This window comes from Somniosus microcephalus, chromosome 13 (genome assembly GCF_052327205.1).
Source record: "Somniosus microcephalus isolate GS21.2 chromosome 13, FLI_Smic_1.0, whole genome shotgun sequence".
In the NCBI taxonomy this organism is placed as follows: domain Eukaryota; kingdom Metazoa; phylum Chordata; class Chondrichthyes; order Squaliformes; family Somniosidae; genus Somniosus; species Somniosus microcephalus.
The window spans coordinates 67,480,316-67,504,179 of NC_140999.1; positions in this window are offsets into that span (position 1 = coordinate 67,480,316).

The following is a 23,864-nucleotide window of genomic DNA, read 5'->3' on the forward strand; positions in this document are numbered from 1 at the left end:
GGTATGGGGAGTGAGCAGGAGAGAGATTAGACTGGGAAGGATATTAAAGGGTATGGAGAGTGAGCAGGAGAGTGAGATTAGACTGGGTGGGATATTAAAGGTTATGGGGAGTGAGCAGGAGAGTGAGATTAGACTGGGTGGGATATTAAAGGGTATGGAGAGTGCGCAGGAGAGTGAGATTAGAGTGGGTGGGATATTAAAGGGTATGGGGAGAGAGCAGGAGAGAGAGATTAGACTGGCTGGGATATTAATGGGTATGGAGAGTGAGCAGGAGAGTGAGATTAGACTGGGTGGGATATTAAAGGGTATGGGGAGTGAGCAGGAGAGTGAGATTAGACTGGGTGGGATATTAAAGGGTATGGAGAGTGAGCAGGAGAGTGAGATTAGACTGGCTGGGATATTAATGGGTATGGAGAGTGAGCAGGAGTGTGAGATTAGACTGGGTGGGATATTAAAGGGTATGGAGAGTGAGCAGGAGAGTGAGATTAGACTGGGTGGGATAATAAAGGGTATGGAGAGTGAGCAGGAGAGTGAGATTAGACTGGGTGGGATATTAAAGGGTATGGAGAGCGAGCAGGAGAGTGAGATAAGACTGGATGGGATATTAAAGGGTATGGGGAATGAGCAGGAGAGTGAGATTAGACCGGGTGGGATATTAAAGGGTAAGGGGAGTGAGCAGGAGACTGAGATTAGACTGGATGGGATATTAAAGGGTATGGGGAGTGAGCAGGAGAGAGATTAGACTGGGTGGGATATTAAAGGGTATGGAGAGTGAGCAGGAGAGTGAGATTAGACTGGGTGGGATATTAAAGGTTATGGGGAGTGAGCAGTAGAGTGAGATGAGACTGGGTGGGATATTAAAGGGTAAGGGGAGTGAGCAGGAGAGTGAGATTAGACTGGGTGGGATATTAAAGGGTATGGGGAGTGAGATTAGACTGGGTGGGATACTAAAGGGTATGGGGAGTGAGCAGGAGAGTGAGATTAGACTGGGTGGGATATTAAAGGGTATGGGGAGTGAGCAGGAGAGTGAGATTAGACTGGGTGGGATACTAAAGGGTATGGGGAGTAAGCAGGAGAGTGAAATTAGACTGGGTGAGATATTGAAAGGTATGGGGTGTGAGCAGGAGAGTGAGATTAGACTGGGTGGGATATTAAAGAGTATGGGGAGTGAGCAGGAGAGTGAGATTAGACTGGGTGGGATATTAAAGGGTATCGGGAGTGAGTAGGAGTGAAATTAGACTGGGTGGGATATTAAAGGGTATGGAGAGTGAGCAGGAGAGTGAGATTCGACTGGGTGGGATATTAAAGTGTATGGGGAGTGAGCCGGAGAGTGAGATTAGACTGGGTGGGATATTAAAGGGTATGGAGAGTGAGCAGGAGAGTGAGATTAGACTGGGTGGGATATTAAAGGGTATGGGGAGTGAGCGGGAGAGAGAGATTAGACTGGGTGGGATATTAAAGTGTACGGGGAGTGAGCAGGAGAGAGATTAGACTGGGAAGGATATTAAAGGGTATGGAGAGTGAGCAGGAGAGTGAGATTAGACTGGGTGGGATATTAAAGGGTATGGAGAGTGAGCAGGAGAGTGAGATTAGACTGGGTGGGATATTAAAGGGTATGGGGAGTGAGCAGGAGAGAGATTAGACTGGGTGGGATATTAAAGGGTATGGAGAGTGAGCAGGAGAGTGAGATTAGACTGGGTGGGATATTAAAGTGTATGGGGAGTGAGCAGGAGAGAGAGATTAGACTGGGTGGGATATTAAAGGGTATGGGGAGTGAGCAGGAGAGAGATTAGACTGGGAAGGATATTAAAGGGTATGGAGAGTGAGCAGGAGAGTGTGATTAGACTGGGTGGGATATTAAAGGTTGTGGGGAGTGATCAGGAGAGAGAGATTAGACTGGGTGGGATATTAAAGGGTAAGGGGAGTGAGCAGGAGAGTGAGATTAGACTGGGTGGGATATTAAAGGGTATGGGGAGTGAGCAGGAGAGTGAGATTAGACTGGGTGGAATATTAAAGGTTATGGGGAGTGAGATTAGACTGGGTGGGATATTAAAGGGTATGGGGAGTGAGCAGGAGAGTGAGATTAGACTGGGTGGGATATTAAAGGGTATGGCGAGTGAGCAGGAGAGTGAGATTAGACTGGGTGGGATATTAAAGGGTATGGGGAGTGAGCAGTAGAGTGAGATTAGACTGGGTGGGATATTAAACGGTGTGGAGAGTGAGCAGGAGACTGAGGTTAGACTGGGTGGGATATTAAAGGGTATGGGGAATGAGCAGGAGAGTGAGATTAGACTGGGTGGGATATTAAAATGTATGGGGAGTGAGCAGGAGAGTGAGATTAGACTGGGTGGGATATTAAAAGGTATGGGGAGTGAGCAGGAGAGTGAGATTAGACTGGGTGGGATATTAAAAGGTATGGGGAGTGAGCGGGAGAGTGAGATTAGACTGGGTGAGTTATTAAAGGGTATGGGGAGTGAGCAGAAGAGTGAGATTAGACTGGGTGGGATATTAAAGGGTATGGGGAGTGAGCAGGAGAGAGAGATTAGACTGGGTGGGATATTAAAGGGTATGGGGAGTGAGCAGGAGAGAGATTAGACTGGGAAGGATATTAAAGGGTATGGAGAGTGAGCAGGAGAGTGAGATTAGACTGGGTGGGATATTAAAGGTTGTGGGGAGTGATCAGGAGAGAGAGATTAGACTGGGTGGGATATTAAAGGGTAAGGGGAGTGAGCAGGAGAGTGAGATTAGACTGGGTGGGATATTAAAGGGTATGGGGAGTGAGCAGGAGAGTGAGATTAGACTGGGTGGAATATTAAAGGTTATGGGGAGTGAGATTAGACTGGGTGGGATATTAAAGGGTATGGGGAGTGAGCAGGAGAGTGAGATTAGACTGGGTGGGATATTAAAGGGTATGGCGAGTGAGCAGGAGAGTGAGATTAGACTGGGTGGGATATTAAAGGGTATGGGGAGTGAGCAGTAGAGTGAGATTAGACTGGGTGGGATATTAAACGGTGTGGAGAGTGAGCAGGAGACTGAGGTTAGACTGGGTGGGATATTAAAGGGTATGGGGAATGAGCAGGAGAGTGAGATTAGACTGGGTGGGATATTAAAATGTATGGGGAGTGAGCAGGAGAGTGAGATTAGACTGGGTGGGATATTAAAAGGTATGGGGAGTGAGCAGGAGAGTGAGATTAGACTGGGTGGGATATTAAAAGGTATGGGGAGTGAGCGGGAGAGTGAGATTAGACTGGGTGAGTTATTAAAGGGTATGGGGAGTGAGCAGAAGAGTGAGATTAGACTGGGTGGGATATTAAAGGGTATGGGGAGTGAGCAGGAGAGTGAGATTAGACTGGGTGGGATATTAAAGGGCATGGGGAATGAGCAGGAGAGTGATATTAGACCGGGTGGGATATTAAAGGGTATGGAGAGTGAGCAGGAGAGTGAGATAAGACTGGGTGGGATATTAAAGGGTATGGGGAATGAGCAGGAGAGTGAGATTAGACCGGGTGGGATAATAAAGGGTATGGGGAGTGAGCCGGAGAGTGAGATTAGACTGGGTGGGATATTAAATGGTATGGAGAGTCAGCAGGAGAGTGAGATTATTCTGGGTGGGATATTAAAGGGTATGGGGAGTGAGCAGGAGAGAGATTAGACTGGGAAGGATATTAAAGGGTATGGAGAGTGAGCAGGAGACTGAGATTAGACTGTGTGGGATATTAATGGTGATGAGGAGTGAGCAGGAGAGTGAGATTAGACTGGGTGGGATATTAAATGGTATGGAGAGTGAGTAGGAGAGGGAGATTAGACTGGGTGGGATATTAAAGGGTATGGAGAGAGAGCAGGAGAGTGAGATTAGACTGGGTGGGATATTAAATGGTATGGGGAGTGAGCAGGAGAGTGAGATTAGACTGGGCGGGATATTAAAAGGTATGGGGAGTGAGCAGGAGAGTGACATTAGACTGGGTGGGATATTAAAGGGTATGGGGAGTGAGCAGGAGAGTGAGATTAGACTGGGTGGGATATTAAAGGGTATGGGGAGTCAGCAGGAGAGTGAGATTAGACTGGGTGGGATATTAAAGGGTATGGGGAGTGAGCAGGAGAGTGAGATTAGACTGGGTGAGTTATTAAAGGGTATGGGGAGTGAGCAGGAGAGTGAGATTAGACTGGGTGGGATATTAAAGGGTATGGGGAGTGAGCAGGAGTGAAATTAGACTGGGTGGGATATTAAACGGTATGGAGAGTGAGCAGGAGAGTGAGATTAGACTGGGTGGGACATTAAAGGGTATGGGGAGTGAGTAGGAGTGAAATTAGACAGGGTGGGATATTAAAGGGTATGGAGAGTGAGCAGGAGAGTGAGATTAGACTGGGTGGGATATTAAAGGATATGGAGAGTGAGCAGGAGAGTGAGATTATACTGGGTGGGATATTAAAGGGTGTGGGGATTGAGCAGCAGTGTGAGATTAGACTGGGTGGGATATTAAAGGGTATGGGGAGTGAGCAGGAGAGAGAGATTAGACTGGGTGGGATATTAAAGGGTACGGGGAGTGAGCAGGAGAGAGATTAGACTGGCAAGGATATTAAAGGGTATGGAGAGTGAGCAGGAGAGTGAGATTAGACTGGGTGGGATATTAAAGTGTATGGGGAATGAGCAGGAGAGTGAGATTAGACTGGATGGGATATTAAAGGGTATGGGGAGTGAGCAGGAGAGTGAGATTAGACTGGGTGGGATATTAAAGGGTATGGGGAGTGAGCAGGAGAGTGAGATTAGACTGGGTGGGATATTAAAGGGTATGGAGAGTGAGCAGGAGAGTGAGATTAGACTGGGTGGGATATTAAAGGGTATGGGGAGTGAGCAGGAGAGAGAGATTAGACTGGGTGGGATATTAATGGGTATGGAGAGTGAGCAGGAGAGTGAGATTAGACTGGGTGGGATATTAAAGGGTATGGAGAGTGAGCAGGAGAGTGAGATTAGACTGGGTGGGATATTAAAGGGTATGGAGAGTGAGCAGGAGAGTGAGATAAGACTGGGTGGGATAATAAAGGGGATGGGGAGTGAGCAGGAGAGAGATGAGACTGGGAAGGATATGAAAGGGTATGGAGAGTGAGCAGGAGAGAGAGATTAGACTGGGTGGGATATTAAAGGTTATGGGGAGTGAGCAGGAGAGTGAGATTAGACTGGGTGGGATATTAAAGGGTATGGAGAGTGCGCAGGAGAGTGAGATTAGACTGGGTGGGATATTAAAGGGTATGGGGAGTGAGCAGGAGAGAGAGATTAGACTGGCTGGGATATTAATGGGTATGGAGAGTGAGCAGGAGAGTGAGATTAGACTGGGTGGGATATTAAAGGGTATGGAGAGTGAGCAGGAGAGTGAGATTAGACTGGGTGGGATATTAAAGGGTATGGAGAGTGAGCAGGAGAGTGAGATAAGACTGGGTGGGATATTAAAGGGTATGGGGAATGAGCAGGAGAGTGAGATTAGATCGGGTGGGATATTAAAGGGTAAGGGGAGTGAGCAGGAGACTGAGATTAGACTGGGTGGGATATTAAAGGGTATGGGGAGTGAGCAGGAGAGAGATTAGACTGGGTGCGATATTAAAGGGGATGGAGAGTGAGCAGGAGAGTGAGATTAGACTGGGTGGGATATTAAAGGTTATGGGGAGTGAGCAGGAGAGTGAGATTAGACTGGGTGGGATATTAAAGGGTATGGGGAGTGAGATTAGACTGGGTGTGATATTAAAGGGTATGGAGAGTGAGCAGGAGAGTGAGATAAGACTGGGTGGGATAATAAAGGGGATGGGGAATGAGCAGGAGAGTGAGATTAGACCGGGTGGGATATTAAAGGGTATGGGGAGTGAGCCGGAGAGTGAGATTAGACTGGGTGGGATATTAAATGGTATGGAGAGTGAGCAGGAGAGTGAGATTATACTGGGTGGGATATTAAAGGGTATGGGGAGTGAGCAGGAGAGAGATGAGACTGGGAAGGATATGAAAGGGTATGGAGAGTGAGCAGGAGAGTGAGATTATACTGGGTGGGATATTAAAGGGTGTGGGGAGTGAGCAGCAGTGTGAGATTAGACTGGGTGGGATATTAAAGGGTATGGGGAGTGAGCAGGAGAGAGAGATTAGACTGGGTGGGATATTAAAGGGTACGGGGAGTGAGCAGGAGAGAGATTAGACTGGCAAGGATATTAAAGGGTATGGAGAGTGAGCAGGAGAGTGAGATTAGACTGGGTGGGATATTAAAGTGTATGGGGAATGAGCAGAAGAGTGAGATTAGACTGGATGGGATATTAAAGGGTATGGGGAGTGAGCAGGAGAGTGAGATTAGACTGGGTGGGATATTAAAGGGTATGGGGAGTGAGCAGGAGAGTGAGATTAGACTGGGTGGGATATTAAAGGGTATGGAGAGTGAGCAGGAGAGTGAGATTAGACTGGGTGGGATATTAAAGGGTATGGGGAGTGAGCAGGAGAGAGAGATTAGACTGGGTGGGATATTAATGGGTATGGAGAGTGAGCAGGAGAGTGAGATTAGACTGGGTGGGATATTAAAGGGTATGGAGAGTGAGCAGGAGAGTGAGATTAGACTGGGTGGGATATTAAAGGGTATGGAGAGTGAGCAGGAGAGTGAGATAAGACTGGGTGGGATAATAAAGGGGATGGGGAATGAGCAGGAGAGTGAGATTAGACCGGGTGGGATATTAAAGGGTATGGGGAGTGAGCCGGAGAGTGAGATTAGACTGGGTGGGATATTAAATGGTATGGAGAGTGAGCAGGAGAGTGAGATTATACTGGGTGGGATATTAAAGGGTATGGGGAGTGAGCAGGAGAGAGATGAGACTGGGAAGGATATGAAAGGGTATGGAGAGTGAGCAGGAGAGTGAGATTAGACTGGGTGGGATATTAAAGGTTATGGGGAGTGAGCAGGAGAGAGAGATTAGACTGGCTGGGATATTAATGGGTATGGAGAGTGAGCAGGAGAGTGAGATTAGACTGGGTGGGATATTAAAGGGTATGGAGAGTGAGCAGGAGAGTGAGATTAGACTGGGTGGGATATTAAAGGGTATGGAGAGTGAGCAGGAGAGTGAGATAAGACTGGGTGGGATATTAAAGGGTATGGGGAATGAGCAGGAGAGTGAGATTAGATCGGGTGGGATATTAAAGGGTAAGGGGAGTGAGCAGGAGACTGAGATTAGACTGGGTGGGATATTAAAGTGTATGGGGAGTGAGCAGGAGAGAGATTAGACTGGGTGGGATATTAAAGGGGATGGAGAGTGAGCAGGAGAGTGAGATTAGACTGGGTGGGATATTAAAGGTTATGGGGAGTGAGCAGTAGAGTGAGATGAGACTGGGTGGGATATTAAAGGGGATGGGGAGTGAGCAGGAGAGTGAGATTAGACTGGGTGGGATATTAAAGGGTATGGGGAGTGAGCAGGAGAGTGAGATTAGACTGGGTGAGATATTGAAAGGTATGGGGTGTGAGCAGGAGAGTGAGATTAGACTGGGTGGGATATTAAAGGGTATGGGGAGTGAGCAGGAGAGTGAGATTAGACTGGGTGGGATATTAAAGGGTATGGAGTGTGAGCAGGAGAGTGAGATTAGACTGGGTGGGATATTAAAGGTTATCGGGAGTGAGAAGGAGTGAAATTAGACTGGGTTCGATATTGAAGGGTATGGAGAGTGAGCAGGAGAGTGAGATTAGACTGGGTGGGATATTAAAGGGTATGGGGAGTGAGCCGGAGAGTGAGATTAGACTGGGAGGGATATTAAATGGCATGGAGAGTGAGCAGGAGAGTGAGATTAGACTGGGTGGGATATTAAAGGGTATGGGGAGTGAGCGGGAGAGAGAGATTAGACTGGGTGGGATATTAAAGTGCATGGGGAGTGAGCAGGAGAGAGATTAGACTGGGAAGGATATTAAAGGGTATGGAGAGTGAGCAGGAGAGTGAGATGAGACTGGGTGGGATATTAAAGGGTATGGAGAGTGAGCAGGAGAGTGAGATTAGACTGGGTGGGATATTAAAGGGTATGGGGAGTGAGCAGGAGAGAGATTAGACTGGGTGGGATATTAAAGGGTCTGGAGAGTGAGCAGGAGAGAGAGATTAGACTGGGTGGGATATTAAAGGGTATGGGGAGTGAGCAGGAGAGAGATTAGACTGGGAAGGATATTAAAGGGTATGGAGAGTGAGCAGGAGAGTGAGATTAGACTGGGTGGGATATTAAAGGTTATGGGGAGTGAGCAGGAGAGAGAGATTAGACTGGGTGGGATATTAAAGGGTAAGGGGAGTGAGCAGGAGAGTGAGATTAGACTGGGTGGGATATTAAAGGGTATGGGGAGTGAGCAGGAGAGTGAGATTAGACTGGGTGGAATATTAAAGGGTATGGGGAGTGAGATTAGACTGGGTGGGATATTAAAGGGTATGGGGAGTGAGCAGGAGAGTGAGATTAGACTGGGTGGGATATTAAAGGGTATGGCGAGTGAGCAGGAGAGTGAGATTAGACTGGGTGGGATATTAAAGGGTATGGGGAGTGAGCAGTAGAGTGAGATTAGACTGGGTGGGATATTAAACGGTGTGGAGAGTGAGCAGGAGAGTGAGATTAGACTGGGTGGGATATTAAAGGGTATGGGGAATGAGCAGGAGTGTTGGATTAGACTGGGTGGGATATTAAAGGGTATGGGGAGTGAGCAGGAGAGAGTTTAGACTGCGTGGGATATTAAAGGGTATGGGGAGTGAGCAGGAGAGAGAGATTAGACTGGGTGGGATATTAAAGGGTATGGGGAATGAGCAGGAGTGTTGGATTAGACTGGGTGGGATATTAAAGGGTATGGGGAGTGAGCAGGAGAGAGTTTAGACTGAGTGGGGTATTAAAGGGTATGGAGAGTGAGCAGGAGAGTGAAATTAGACTGGGTGGGATATTAAAGGGTATGGGGAGTGAGCAGGAGAGAGAGATTAGACTGGGTGGGATATTAAAGGGTATGCGGAGTGAGCAGGAGAGAGATTAGACTGGGAAGGATATTAAAGGGTGTGGAGAGTGAGCAGGAGAGTGAGATTAGACTGGGTGGGATATTAAAGGTTATGGGGAGTGAGCAGGAGAGTGAGATTAGACTGGGTGGGATATTAAAGGGTAAGGGGAGTGAGCAGGAGAGTGAGATTAGACTGGGTGGGATATGAAAGGGTATGGGGAGTGAGCAGGAGAGTGAGATTAGACTGGGTGGGACATTAAAGGGTATGGGGAATGAGCAGGAGTGTTGGATTAGACTGGGTGGGATATTAAAGGGTATGGGGAGTGAGCAGGAGAGAGATTAGACTGGGTGGGATATTAAAGGGTATGGGGAGTGAGCAGGAGAGAGAGATTAGACTGGGTGGGATATTAAAGGGTATGGGGAGTGAGCAGGAGAGAGATTAGACTGGGTGGGATATTAAAGGTTATGGGGAGTGAGCAGGAGAGTGGGATTAGACTGGGTGGGATATTAAAGGGTAAGGGGAGTGAGCAGGAGAGTGAGATTAGACTGGGTGGGATATTAAAGGGTATGGGGAGTGAGCAGGAGAGTGAGATTAGACTGGGTGGAATATTAAAGGGTATCGCGAGTGAGCAGGAGAGTGAGATTAGACTGGGTGCGATATTAAAGGGTATGGGGAGTGAGCAGGAGAGTGAGATTAGACTGGGTGGGATATTAAAGGGGATGGAGATTGAGCAGGAGAGTGAGATTAGACTGGGTGGGATATTAAAGGGTATCGGGAGTGAGTAGGAGTGAAATTAGACTTGGTGGGATATTAAAGGGTATGGAGAGTGAGCAGGAGAGTGAGAATAGACTGGATGGGATATTAAAGAGTACGGGGAGTGAGCAGGAGAGAGATTAGACTGGGAAGGATATTAAAGGGTATGGAGAGTGAGCAGGAGAGTTAGATTAGACTGGGTGGGATATTAAAGGGTATGGGGAGTGAGCAGGAGAGAGATTAGACTGGGTGGGATATTAAAGGGTATGGGGAGTTTGCAGGAGAGTGAGATTAGACTGGGTGGGATATTAAAGGGTATGGAGAGTGAGCAGGAGAATGAGATTAGACTGGGTGGGATATTAAAGGGTATGGGGAGGGAACAGGAGAGAGAGATTTGACTGGGTGGGATATTAAAGGGTATGGGGAGTGAGCAGGAGAGAGTTTAGACTGGGAAGGATATTAAAGGGTATCGAGAGTGAGCAGGAGAGTGAGATTAGACCGGGTGGGATATTAAAGGTTATGGGGAGTGAGCAGGAGAGTGAGATTAGACTGGGTGGGATATTAAAGGGTAAGGAGAGTGAGATTAGTCTGGGTGGGATATTAAAGGGAAAGGGGAGTGAGCAGGAGAGTGAGATTAGACTGGGTGGGATATTAAAGGGTATGGGGAGTGAGCAGGAGAGTGAGATCAGACTGGGTGGAATATTAAAGGGTATGGGGAGTGAGATTAGACTGGGTGGGATAATAAAGGGTATGGGGAGTGAGCAGGAGAGTGAGATTAGACTGGATGGGATATTAAAGGGTATGGGGAGTGAGCAGGAGAGTGAGATTAGACTGGGTGGGATATTAAAGGGTATGGGGAGTGAGCAGGAGAGTGAGATTAGACTGTGTGGGATATTAATGGGTATGGAGAGTGAGCAGGAGAGTGAGATTAGACTGGGTGGGATATTAAAGGGTATGGAGAGTGAGCAGGAGAGTGAGATTAGACTGGGTGGGATATTAAAGGGTATGGAGAGTGAGCAGGAGAGTGAGATAAGACTGGGTGGGATATTAAAGGGTATGGGGAATGAGCAGGAGAGTGAGATTAGACTGGGAAGGATATTAAAGGGTATGGAGAGAGAGCAGGAGAGTGAGATTAGACTGGGTGGGATATTAAAGGGTATGGGGAGTGAGCAGGAGAGAGATTAGACTGGGTGGGATATTAAAGGGTATGGGGAGTTTGCAGGAGAGTGAGCTTAGACTGGGTGGGATATTAAAGTGTATGGGGAGTGAGCAGGAGAGAGAGATTAGACTGGGTGGGATATTAAAGGGTATGGGGAGTGAGCAGGAGAGAGATTAGACTGGGAAGGATATTAAAGGGTATGGAGAGTGAGCAGGAGAGTGAGATTAGACTGGGTGGGATATTAAAGGTTATGGGGAGTGAGCAGGAGAGAGAGATTAGACTGGGTGGGATATTAAAGGGTAAGGGGAGTGAGCAGGAGAGTGAGATTAGACTGGGTGGGATATTAAACGGTATGGGGAGTGAGCAGGAGAGTGTGATTAGACTGGGTGGAATATTAAAGGGTATGGGGAGTGAGATTAGCCTGGGTGGGATGTTAAAGGGTATGGGGAGTGAGCAGGAGAGTGAGATTAGACTGGGTGGGATATTAAAGGGTATGGCGAGTGAGCAGGTGAGTGAGATTAGACTGGGTGGGATATTAAAGGGTATGGGGAGTGAGCAGGAGAGTGAGATTAGACTGGGTGGGATATTAAATGGTGTGGAGAGTGAGCAGGAGACTGAGATGAGACTGGGTGGGATATTAAGGGGTATGGGGAATGAGCAGGAGAGTGAGATTAGACTGGGTGGGATATTAAAATGTATGGGGAGTGAGCAGGAGAGTGAGATTAGTCTGGGTGGGATATTAAAAGGTATGGGGAGTGAGCAGGAGAGTGAGATTGGACTGGGTGGGATATTAAAGGGTATGGGGAATGAGCAGGAGTGTTGGATTAGACTGGGTGGGATATTAAAGGGTATGGGGAGTGAGCAGGAGAGAGTTTAGACTGGGTGGGATATTAAAGGGTATGGGGAGTGAGCAGGAGAGAGAGATTAGACTGGGTGGGATATTAAAGGGTATGGGGAATGAGCAGGAGTGTTGGATTAGACTGGGTGGGATATTAAAGGGTATGGGGAGTGAGCAGGAGAGAGTTTAGACTGGGTGGGATATTAAAGGGTATGGAGAGTGAGCAGGAGAGTGAGATTAGACTGGGTGGGATATTAAAGGGTATGGGGAGTGAGCAGGAGAGAGAGATTAGACTGGGTGGGATATTAAAGGGTATGCGGAGTGAGCAGGAGAGAGATTAGACTGGGAAGGATATTAAAGGGTATGGAGAGTGAGCAGGAGAGTGAGATTAGACTGGGTGGGATATTAAAGGTTATGGGGAGTGAGCAGGAGAGTGAGATTAGACTGGGTGGGATATTAAAGGGTAAGGGGAGTGAGCAGGAGAGTGAGATTAGACTGGGTGGGATATTAAAGGGTATGGGGAGTGAGCAGGAGAGTGAGATTAGACTGGGTGGAATATTAAAGGGTATGGCGAGTGAGCAGGAGAGTGAGATTAGACTGGGTGGGATATTAAAGGGTATGGGGAGTGAGCAGGAGAGTGAGATTAGACCGGGTGGGATATTAAATGGTATGGAGAGTGAGCAGGAGAGTGAGATTAGACTGATTGGGATATTAAAGGGTATCGGGAGTGAGTAGGATTGAGATTAGACTGGGTGGGATATTAAAGGGTATGGGGAGTGAGCAGGAGAGTGAGATTAGACTGGATGGGATATTAAAGGGTATGGGGAGTGAGCAGGAGAGTGAGATTAGACTGGGTGGGATATTAAAGGGTATGGGGAGTGAGCAGGAGAGTGAGATTAGACTGGGTGGGATATTAAAGGGTAAGGGGAGTGAGCAGGAGAGTGAGATTAGATTGGGTGGGATATTAAAGGGTATGCGGAGTGAGCAGGAGAGTGAGATTAGACTGGGTGGAATATTAAAGGGTATCGCGAGTGAGCAGGAGAGTGAGATTAGACTGGGTGCGATATTAAAGGGTATGGGGAGTGAGCAGGAGAGTGAGATTAGACTGGGTGGGATATTAAAGGGGATGGAGAGTGAACAGGAGAGTGAGATTAGACTGGGTGGGATATTAAAGGGTATCGGGAGTGAGTAGGAGTGAAATTAGACTTGGTGGGATATTAAAGGGTATGGAGAGTGAGCAGGAGAGTGAGAATTGACTGGATGGGATATTAAAGAGTACGGGGAGTGAGCAGGAGAGAGATTAGACTGGGAAGGATATTAAAGGGTATGGAGAGTGAGCAGGAGAGTTAGATTAGACTGGGTGGGATATTAAAGGGTATGGGGAGTGAGCAGGAGAGAGATTAGACTGGGTGGGATATTAAAGGGTATGGGGAGTTTGCAGGAGAGTGAGATTAGACTGGGTGGGATATTAAAGGGTATGGAGAGTGAGCAGGAGAGTGAGATTAGACTGGGTGGGATATTAAAGGGTATGGGGAGGGAACAGGAGAGAGAGATTTGACTGGGTGGGATATTAAAGGGTATGGGGAGTGAGCAGGAGAGAGTTTAGACTGGGAAGGATATTAAAGGGTATCGAGAGTGAGCAGGAGAGTGAGATTAGACCGGGTGGGATATTAAAGGTTATGGGGAGTGAGCAGGAGAGTGAGATTAGACTGGGTGGGATATTAAAGGGTAAGGGGAGTGAGCAGGAGAGTGAGATTAGTCTGGGTGGGATATTAAAGGGTAAGGGGAGTGAGCAGGAGAGTGAGATTAGACTGGGTGGGATATTAAAGGGTATGGGGAGTGAGCAGGAGAGTGAGATCAGACTGGGTGGAATATTAAAGGGTATGGGGAGTGAGATTAGACTGGGTGGGATATTAAAGGGTATGGGGAGTGAGCAGGAGAGTGAGATTAGACTGGATGGGATATTAAAGGGTATGGGGAGTGAGCAGGAGAGTGAGATTAGACTGGGTGGGATATTAAAGGGTATGGGGAGTGAGCAGGAGAGTGAGATTAGACTGTGTGGGATATTAATGGGTATGGAGAGTGAGCAGGAGAGTGAGATTAGACTGGGTGGGATATTAAAGGGTATGGAGAGAGAGCAGGAGAGTGAGATTAGACTGGGTGGGATATTAAAGGGTATGGGGAGTGAGCAGGAGAGAGATTAGACTGGGTGGGATATTAAAGGGTATGGGGAGTTTGCAGGAGAGTGAGCTTAGACTGGGTGGGATATTAAAGTGTATGGGGTGTGAGCAGGAGAGAGAGATTAGACTGGGTGGGATATTAAAGGGTATGGGGAGTGAGCAGGAGAGAGATTAGACTGGGAAGGATATTAAAGGGTATGGAGAGTGAGCAGGAGAGTGAGATTAGACTTGGTGGGATATTAAAGGTTATGGGGAGTGAGCAGGACAGAGAGATTAGACTGGGTGGGATATTAAAGGGTAAGGGGAGTGAGCAGGAGAGTGAGATTAGACTGGGTGGGATATTAAAGGGTATGGGGAGTGAGCAGGAGAGTGTGATTAGACTGGGTGGAATATTAAAGGGTATGGGGAGTGAGATTAGCCTGGGTGGGATATTAAAGGGTATGGGGAGTGAGCAGGAGAGTGAGATTAGACTGGGTGGGATATTAAAGGGTATGGCGAGTGAGCAGGTGAGTGTGATTAGACTGGGTGGGATATTAAAGGGTATGGGGAGTGAGCAGGAGAGTGAGATTAGACTGGGTGGGATATTAAAGGGTGTGGAGTGTGAGCAGGAGACTGAGATGAGACTGGGTGGGATATTAAAGGGTATGGGGAATGAGCAGGAGAGTGAGATTAGACTGGGTGGGATATTAAAATGTATGGGGAGTGAGCAGGAGAGTGAGATTAGTCTGGGTGGGATATTAAAAGGTATGGGGAGTGAGCAGGAGAGTGAGATTAGACTGGGTGGGATATTAAAGGGTATGGGGAATGAGCAGGAGTGTTGGATTAGACTGGGTGGGATATTAAAGGGTATGGGGAGTGAGCAGGAGAGAGTTTAGACTGGGTGGGATATTAAAGGGTATGGGGAGTGAGCAGGAGAGAGAGATTAGACTGGGTGGGATATTAAAGGGTATGGGGCATGAGCAGGAGTGTTGGATTAGACTGGGTGGGATATTAAAGGGTATGGGGAGTGAGCAGGAGAGAGTTTAGACTGGGTGGGATATTAAAGGGTATGGAGAGTGAGCAGGAGAGTGAGATTAGACTGGGTGGGATATTAAAGGGTATGGGGAGTGAGCAGGAGAGAGAGATTAGACTGGGTGGGATATTAAAGGGTATGCGGAGTGAGCAGGAGAGAGATTAGACTGGGAAGGATATTAAAGGGTATGGAGAGTGAGCAGGAGAGTGAGATTAGACTGGGTGGGATATTAAAGGTTATGGGGAGTGAGCAGGAGAGTGAGATTAGACTGGGTGGGATATTAAAGGGTAAGGGGAGTGAGCAGGAGAGTGAGATTAGACTGGGTGGGATATTAAAGGGTATGGGGAGTGAGCAGGAGAGTGAGATTAGACTGGGTGGAATATTAAAGGGTATGGCGAGTGAGCAGGAGAGTGAGATTAGACTGGGTGGGATATTAAAGGGTATGGGGAGTGAGCAGGAGAGTGAGATTAGACTGGGTGGGATATTAAAGGGTATGGAGAGTGAGCAGGAGAGTGAGATTAGACTGTGTGGGATATTAAAGGGTATCGGGAGTGAGTAGGATTGAGATTAGACTGGGTGGGATATTAAAGGGTATGGGGAGTGAGCAGGAGAGTGAGATTAGACTGGATGGGATATTAAAGGGCATGGGGAGTGAGCAGGAGAGTGAGATTAGACTGGGTGGGATATTAAAGGGTATGGGGAGTGAGCAGGAGAGTGAGATTAGACTGTGTGGGATATTAATGGGTATGGAGAGTGAGCAGGAGAGTGAGATTAGACTGGGTGGGATATTAAAGGGTATGGAGAGTGAGCAGGAGAGTGAGATTAGACTGGGTGGGATATTAAAGGGTATGGAGAGTGAGCAGGAGAGTGAGATAAGACTGGGTGGGATATTAAAGGGTATGGGGAAAGAGCAGGAGAGTGAGATTAGACCGGGTGGGATATGAAAGGGTATGGGGAGTGAGCCGGAGAGTGAGATTAGACTGGGTGGGATGTTAAATGGTATGGAGAGTGAGCAGGAGAGTGAGATTATACTGGGTGGGATATTAAAGGGTAAGGGGAGTGAGCATGAGAGAGATTAGACTGGGAAGGATATTAAAGGGTATGGAGAGTGAGCAGGAGAGTGAGATTAGACTGGGTGGGATATTAAAGGTTATGGGGAGTGAGCAGGAGAGTGAGATTAGACTGGGTGGGATATTAAAGGGTATGGAGAGTGAGCAGGAGAGTGAGATTAGAGTGGGTGGGATATTAAAGGGTATGGAGAGAGAGCAGGAGAGTGAGATTAGACTGGGTGGGATATTAAAGGGTATGGGGAGTGAGCAGGAGAGTGAGATTAGACTGGGCGGGATATTAAATGGTATGGGGAGTGAGCAGGAGAGTGAGATTAGACTGGGTGGGATATTAAAGGGTATGGGGAGTGAGCAGGAGAGTGAGATTAGACTGGGTGGGATATTAAAGGGTATGGGGAGTGAGCAGGAGAGTGAGATTAGACTGGGTGGGATATTAAAGGGTAAGGGGAGTGAGCAGGAGAGTGAGATTAGACTGGGTGGGATATTAAAGGGTATGCGGAGTGAGCAGGAGAGTGAGATTAGACTGGGTGGAATATTAAAGGGTATCGCGAGTGAGCAGGAGAGTGAGATTAGACTGGGTGCGATATTAAAGGGTATGGGGAGTGAGCAGGAGAGTGAGATTAGACTGGGTGGGATATTAAAGGGGATGGAGAGTGAGCAGGAGAGTGAGATTAGACTGGGTGGGATATTAAAGGGTATCGGGAGTGAGTAGGAGTGAAATTAGACTTGGTGGGATATTAAAGGGTATGGAGAGTGAGCAGGAGAGTGAGAATAGACTGGATGGGATATTAAAGAGTACGGGGAGTGAGCAGGAGAGAGATTAGACTGGGAAGGATATTAAAGGGTATGGAGAGTGAGCAGGAGAGTTAGATTAGACTGGGTGGGATATTAAAGGGTATGGGGAGTGAGCAGGAGAGAGATTAGACTGGGTGGGATATTAAAGGGTATGGGGAGTTTGCAGGAGAGTGAGATTAGACTGGGTGGGATATTAAAGGGTATGGAGAGTGAGCAGGAGAGTGAGATTAGACTGGGTGGGATATTAAAGGGTATGGGGAGGGAACAGGAGAGAGAGATTTGACTGGGTGGGATATTAAAGGGTATGGGGAGTGAGCAGGAGAGAGTTTAGACTGGGAAGGATATTAAACGGTATCGAGAGTGAGCAGGAGAGTGAGATTAGACCGGGTGGGATATTAAAGGTTATGGGGAGTGAGCAGGAGAGTGAGATTAGACTGGGTGGGATATTAAAGGGTAAGGGGAGTGAGCAGGAGAGTGAGATTAGTCTGGGTGGGATATTAAAGGGTAAGGGGAGTGAGCAGGAGAGTGAGATTAGACTGGGTGGGATATTAAAGGGTATGGGGAGTGAGCAGGAGAGTGAGATCAGACTGGGTGGAATATTAAAGGGTATGGGGAGTGAGATTAGACTGGGTGGGATATTAAAGTGTATGGGGAGTGAGCAGGAGAGTGAGATTAGACTGGATGGGATATTAAAGGGTATGGGGAGTGAGCAGGAGAGTGAGATTAGACTGGGTGGGATATTAAAGGGTATGGGGAGTGAGCAGGAGCGTGAGATTAGACTGTGTGGGATATTAATGGGTATGGAGAGTGAGCAGGAGAGTGAGATTAGACTGGGTGGGATATTAAAGGGTATGGAGAGTGAGCAGGAGAGTGAGATAAGACTGGCTGGGATATTAAAGGGTATGGGGAATGAGCAGGAGAGTGAGATTAGACTGGGAAGGATATTAAAGGGTATGGAGAGAGAGCAGGAGAGTGAGATTAGACTGGGTGGGATATTAAAGGGTATGGGGAGTGAGCAGGAGAGAGATTAGACTGGGTGGGATATTAAAGGGTATGGGGAGTTTGCAGGAGAGTGATCTTAGACTGGGTGGGATATTAAAGTGTATGGGGAGTGAGCAGGAGAGAGAGATTAGACTGGGTGGGATATTAAAGGGTATGGGGAGTGAGCAGGAGAGAGATTAGACTGGGAAGGATATTAAAGGGTATGGAGAGTGAGCAGGAGAGTGAGATTAGACTTGGTGGGATATTAAAGGTTATGGGGAGTGAGCAGGAGAGAGAGATTAGACTGGGTGGGATATTAAAGGGTAAGGGGAGTGAGCAGGAGAGTGAGATTAGATTGGGTGGGATATTAAAGGGTATGGGGAGTGAGCAGGAGAGTGTGATTAGACTGGGTGGAATATTAAAGGGTATGGGGAGTGAGATTAGCCTGGGTGGGATATTAAAGGGTATGGGGAGTGAGCAGGAGAGTGAGATTAGACTGGGTGGGATATTAAAGGGTATGGCGAGTGAGCAGGTGAGTGAGATTAGACTGGGTGGGATATTAAAGGGTATGGGGAGTGAGCAGGAGAGTGAGATTAGACTGGGTGGGATATTAAAGGGTGTGGAGTGTGAGCAGGAGACTGAGATGAGGCTGGGTGGGATATTAAAGGGTATGGGGAATGAGCAGGAGAGTGAGATTAGACTGGGTGGGATATTAAAATGTATGGGGAGTGAGCAGGAGAGTGAGATTAGTCTGGGTGGGATATTAAAAGGTATGGGGAGTGAGCAGGAGAGTGAGATTAGACTGGGTGGGATATTAAAGGGTATGGGGAATGAGCAGGAGTGTTGGATTAGACTGGGTGGGATATTAAAGGGTATGGGGAGTGAGCAGGAGAGAGTTTAGACTGGGTGGGATATTAAAGGGTATGGGGAGTGAGCAGGAGAGAGAGATTAGACTGGGTGGGATATTAAAGGGTATGGGGCATGAGCAGGAGTGTTGGATTAGACTGGGTGGGATATTAAAGGGTATGGGGAGTGAGCAGGAGTGAGTTTAGACTGGGTGGGATATTAAAGGGTATGGAGAGTGAGCAGGAGAGTGAGATTAGACTGGGTGGGATATTAAAGGGTATGGGGAGTGAGCAGGAGAGAGAGATTAGACTGGGTGGGATATTAAAGGGTATGCGGAGTGAGCAGGAGAGAGATTAGACTGGGAAGGATATTAAAGGGTATGGAGAGTGAGCAGGAGAGTGAGATTAGACTGGGTGGGATATTAAAGGTTATGGGGAGTGAGCAGGAGAGTGAGATTAGACTGGGTGGGATATTAAAGGGTAAGGGGAGTGAGCAGGAGAGTGAGATTAGACTGGGTGGGATATTAAAGGGTATGGGGAGAGAGCAGGAGAGTGAGATTAGACTGGGTGGAATATTAAAGGGTATGGCGAGTGAGCAGGAGAGTGAGATTAGACTGGGTGGGATATTAAAGGGTATGGGGAGTGAGCAGGAGAGTGAGATTAGACTGGGTGGGATATTAAAGGGTATGGAGAGTGAGCAGGAGAGTGAGATTAGACTGGGTGGGATATTAAAGGGTATCGGGAGTGAGTAGGATTGAGATTAGACTGGGTGGGATATTAAAGGGAATGGGGAGTGAGCAGGAGAGTGAGATTAGACTGGATGGGATATTAAAGGGTATGGGGAGTGAGCAGGAGAGTGAGATTAGACTGTGTGGGATATTAATGGGTATGGAGAGTGAGCAGGAGAGTGAGATTAGACTGGGTGGGATATTAAAGGGTATGGAGAGTGAGCAGGAGAGTGAGATTTGACTGGGTGGGATATTAAAGGGTATGGAGAGTGAGCAGGAGAGTGAGATAAGACTGGGTGGGATATTAAAGGGTATGGGGAAAGAGCAGGAGAGTGAGATTAGACCGGGTGGGATATTAAAGGGTATGGGGAGTGAGCCGGAGAGTGAGATTAGACTGGGTGGGATATTAAATGGTATGGAGAGTGAGCAGGAGAGTGAGATTATACTGGGTGGGATATTAAAGGGTATGGGGAGTGAGCAGGAGAGAGATTAGACTGGGAAGGATATTAAAGGGTATGGAGAGTGAGCAGGAGAGTGAGATTAGACTGGGTGGGATATTAAAGGTTATGGGGAGTGAGCAGGAGAGTGAGATTAGACTGGGTGGGATATTAAAGGGTATGGAGAGTGAGCAGGAGAGTGAGATTAGAGTGGGTGGGATATTAAAGGGTATGGAGAGAGAGCAGGAGAGTGAGATTAGACTGGGTGGGATATTAAAGGGTATGGGGAGTGAGCAGGAGAGTGAGATTAGACTGGGCGGGATATTAAAAGGTATGGGGAGTGAGCAGGAGAGTGAGATTAGACTGGGTGGGATATTAAAGGGTATGGGGAGTGAGCAGGAGAGTGAGGTTAGACTGGGCGGGATATTAAAAGGTATGGGGAGTGAGCAGGAGAGTGAGATTAGACAGGGTGGGATATTAAAGGGTATGGAGAGTGAGCAGGAGAGTGAGATTAGACTGGGTGGGATATTAAAGGATATGGAGAGTGAGCAGCAGAGTGAGATTAGACTGGGTGGGATATTAAAGGGTATGGGGAGTGAGTAGGAGTGAGATTAGACTTGGTGATATATTAAAGGGTATGGAGAGTGAGCAGGAGAGTGAGATTAGACTGGGTGGGATATTAAAGGATATGGGGAGTGAGCCGGAGAGTGAGATTAGACTGGGTGGGATATTAAATGGTATGGAGAGTGAGCAGGAGAGTGAGATTATACTGGGTGGGATATTAAAGGGATTGGGGAGTGAGCAGGAGAGTGAGATTAGACTGGGTGGGATATTAAAGGGTATGGGGAGTGAGCAGGAGAGAGAGATCAGACTGGGTGGGATATTAAAGGGTACGGGGAGTGAGCAGGAGAGAGATTAGACTGGCAAGTATATTAAAGGGTATGGAGAGTGAGCAGGAGAGTGAGATTAGACTGGGTGGGATATTAAAGTGTATGTGGAATGAGCAGGAGAGTGAGATTAGACTGGGTGGGATATTAAAGGGTATGGGGAGTGAGCAGGAGAGAGAGATTAGACTGGGTGGGATATTAAAGGGTATGGAGAGTGAGCAGGAGAGTGAGATTAGACTGGGTGGGATATTAAAGGGTATGGAGAGTGAGCAGGAGAGTGAGATAAGACTGGGTGGGATATTAAAGGGTATGGGGAATGAGCAGGAGAGTGAGATGAGACCGGGTGGGATATTAAAGGGTATGGGGAATGAGCCGGAGAGTGAGACTAGACTGGGTGGGATATTAAAGGGTATCGGGAGTGAGTAGGATTGAGATTAGACTGGGTGGGATATTAAAGGGTATGGGGAGTGAGCAGGAGAGTGAGATTAGACTGGATGGGATATTAAAGGGTATGGGGAGTGAGCAGGAGAGTGAGATTAGACTGGGTGGGATATTAAAGGGTATGGGGAGTGAGCAGGAGAGTGAGATTAGACTGTGTGGGATATTAATGGGTATGGAGAGTGAGCAGGAGAGTGAGATTAGACTGGGTGGGATATTAAAGGGTATGGAGAGTGAGCAGGAGAGTGAGATTAGACTGGGTGGGATATTAAAGGGTATGGAGAGTGAGCAGGAGAGTGAGATAAGACTGGGTGGGATATTAAAGGGTATGGGGAAAGAGCAGGAGAGTGAGATTAGACCGGGTGGGATATTAAAGGGTATGGGGAGTGAGCCGGAGAGTGAGATTAGACTGGGTGGGATATTAAATGGTATGGAGAGTGAGCAGGAGAGTGAGATTATACTGGGTGGGATATTAAAGGGTATGGGGAGTGAGCAGGAGAGAGATTAGACTGGGAAGGATATTAAAGGGTATGGAGAGTGAGCAGGAGAGTGAGATTAGACTGGGTGGGATATTAAAGGGTAAGGGGAGTGAGCAGGAGAGTGAGATTAGACTGGGTGGGATATTAAAGCGTATGCGGAGTGAGCAGGAGAGTGAGATTAGACTGGGTGGAATATTAAAGGGTATCGCGAGTGAGCAGGAGAGTGAGATTAGACTGGGTGCGATATTAAAGGGTATGGGGAGTGAGCAGGAGAGTGAGATTAGACAGGGTGGGATATTAAAGGGGATGGAGAGTGAGCAGGAGAGTGAGATTAGACTGGGTGGGATATTAAAGGGTATCGGGAGTGAGTAGGAGTGAAATTAGACTTGGTGGGATATTAAAGGTTATGGAGAGTGAGCAGGAGAGTGAGAATAGACTGGATGGGATATTAAAGAGTACGGGGAGTGAGCAGGAGAGAGATTAGACTGGGAAGGATATTAAAGGGTATGGAGAGTGAGCAGGAGAGTTAGATTAGACTGGGTGGGATATTAAAGGGTATGGGGAGTGAGCAGGAGAGAGATTAGACTGGGTGGGATATTAAAGGGTATGGGGAGTTTGCAGGAGAGTGAGATTAGACTGGGTGGGATATTAAAGGGTATGGAGAGTGAGCAGGAGAGTGAGATTAGACTGGGTGGGATATTAAAGGGTATGGGGAGGGAACAGGAGAAAGAGATTTGACTGGGTGGGATATTAAAGGGTATGGGGAGTGAGCAGGAAAGAGTTTAGACTGGGAAGGATATTAAAGGGTATCGAGAGTGAGCAGGAGAGTGAGATTAGACCGGGTGGGATATTAAAGGTTATGGGGAGTGAGCAGGAGAGTGAGATTAGACTGGGTGGGATATTAAAGGGTAAGGGGAGTGAGCAGGAGAGTGAGATTTGTCTGGGTGGGATATTAAAGGGTAAGGGGAGTGAGCAGGAGAGTGAGATTAGACTGGGTGGGATATTAAAGGGTATGGGGAGTGAGCAGGAGAGTGAGATCAGACTGGGTGGAATATTAAAGGGTATGGGGAGTGAGATTAGACTGGGTGGGATATTAAAGGGTATGGGGAGTGAGCAGGAGAGTGAGATTAGACTGGATGGGATATTAAAGGGTATGGGGAGTGAGCAGGAGAGTGAGATTAGACTGGGTGGGATATTAAAGGGTATGGGGAGTGAGCAGGAGAGTGAGATTAGACTGTGTGGGATATTAATGGGTATGGAGAGTGAGCAGGAGAGTGAGATTAGACTGGGTGGGATATTAAAGGGTATGGAGAGTGAGCAGGAGAGTGAGATTAGACTGGGTGGGATATTAAAGGGTATGGAGAGTGAGCAGGAGAGTGAGATAAGACTGGGTGGGATATTAAAGGGTATGGGGAGTGAGCAGGAGAGTGAGATTAGACTGGATGGGATATTAAAGGGTATGGGGAGTGAGCAGGAGAGTGAGATTAGACTGGGTGGGATATTAAAGGGTATGGGGAGTGAGCAGGAGCGTGAGATTAGACTGTGTGGGATATTAATGGGTATGGAGAGTGAGCAGGAGAGTGAGATTAGACTGGGTGGGATATTAAAGGGTATGGAGAGTGAGCAGGAGAGTGAGATTAGACTGGGTGGGATATTAAAGGGTATGGAGAGTGAGCAGGAGAGTGAGATAAGACTGGCTGGGATATTAAAGGGTATGGGGAATGAGCAGGAGAGTGAGATTAGACTGGGAAGGATATTAAAGGGTATGGAGAGAGAGCAGGAGAGTGAGATTAGACTGGGTGGGATATTAAAGGGTATGGGGAGTGAGCAGGAGAGAGATTAGACTGGGTGGGATATTAAAGGGTATGGGGAGTTTGCAGGAGAGTGATCTTAGACTGGGTGGGATATTAAAGTGTATGGGGAGTGAGCAGGACAGAGAGATTAGACTGGGTGGGATATTAAAGGGTATGGGGAGTGAGCAGGAGAGAGATTAGACTGGGAAGGATATTAATGGGTATGGAGAGTGAGCAGGAGAGTGAGATTAGACTTGGTGGGATATTAAAGGTTATGGGGAGTGAGCAGGAGAGAGAGATTAGACTGGGTGGGATATTAAAGGGTAAGGGGAGTGAGCAGGAGAGTGAGATTAGATTGGGTGGGATATTAAAGGGTATGGGGAGTGAGCAGGAGAGTGTGATTAGACTGGGTGGAATATTAAAGGGTATGGGGAGTGAGATTAGCCTGGGTGGGATATTAGAGGGTATGGGGAGTGAGCAGGAGAGTGAGATTAGACTGGGTGGGATA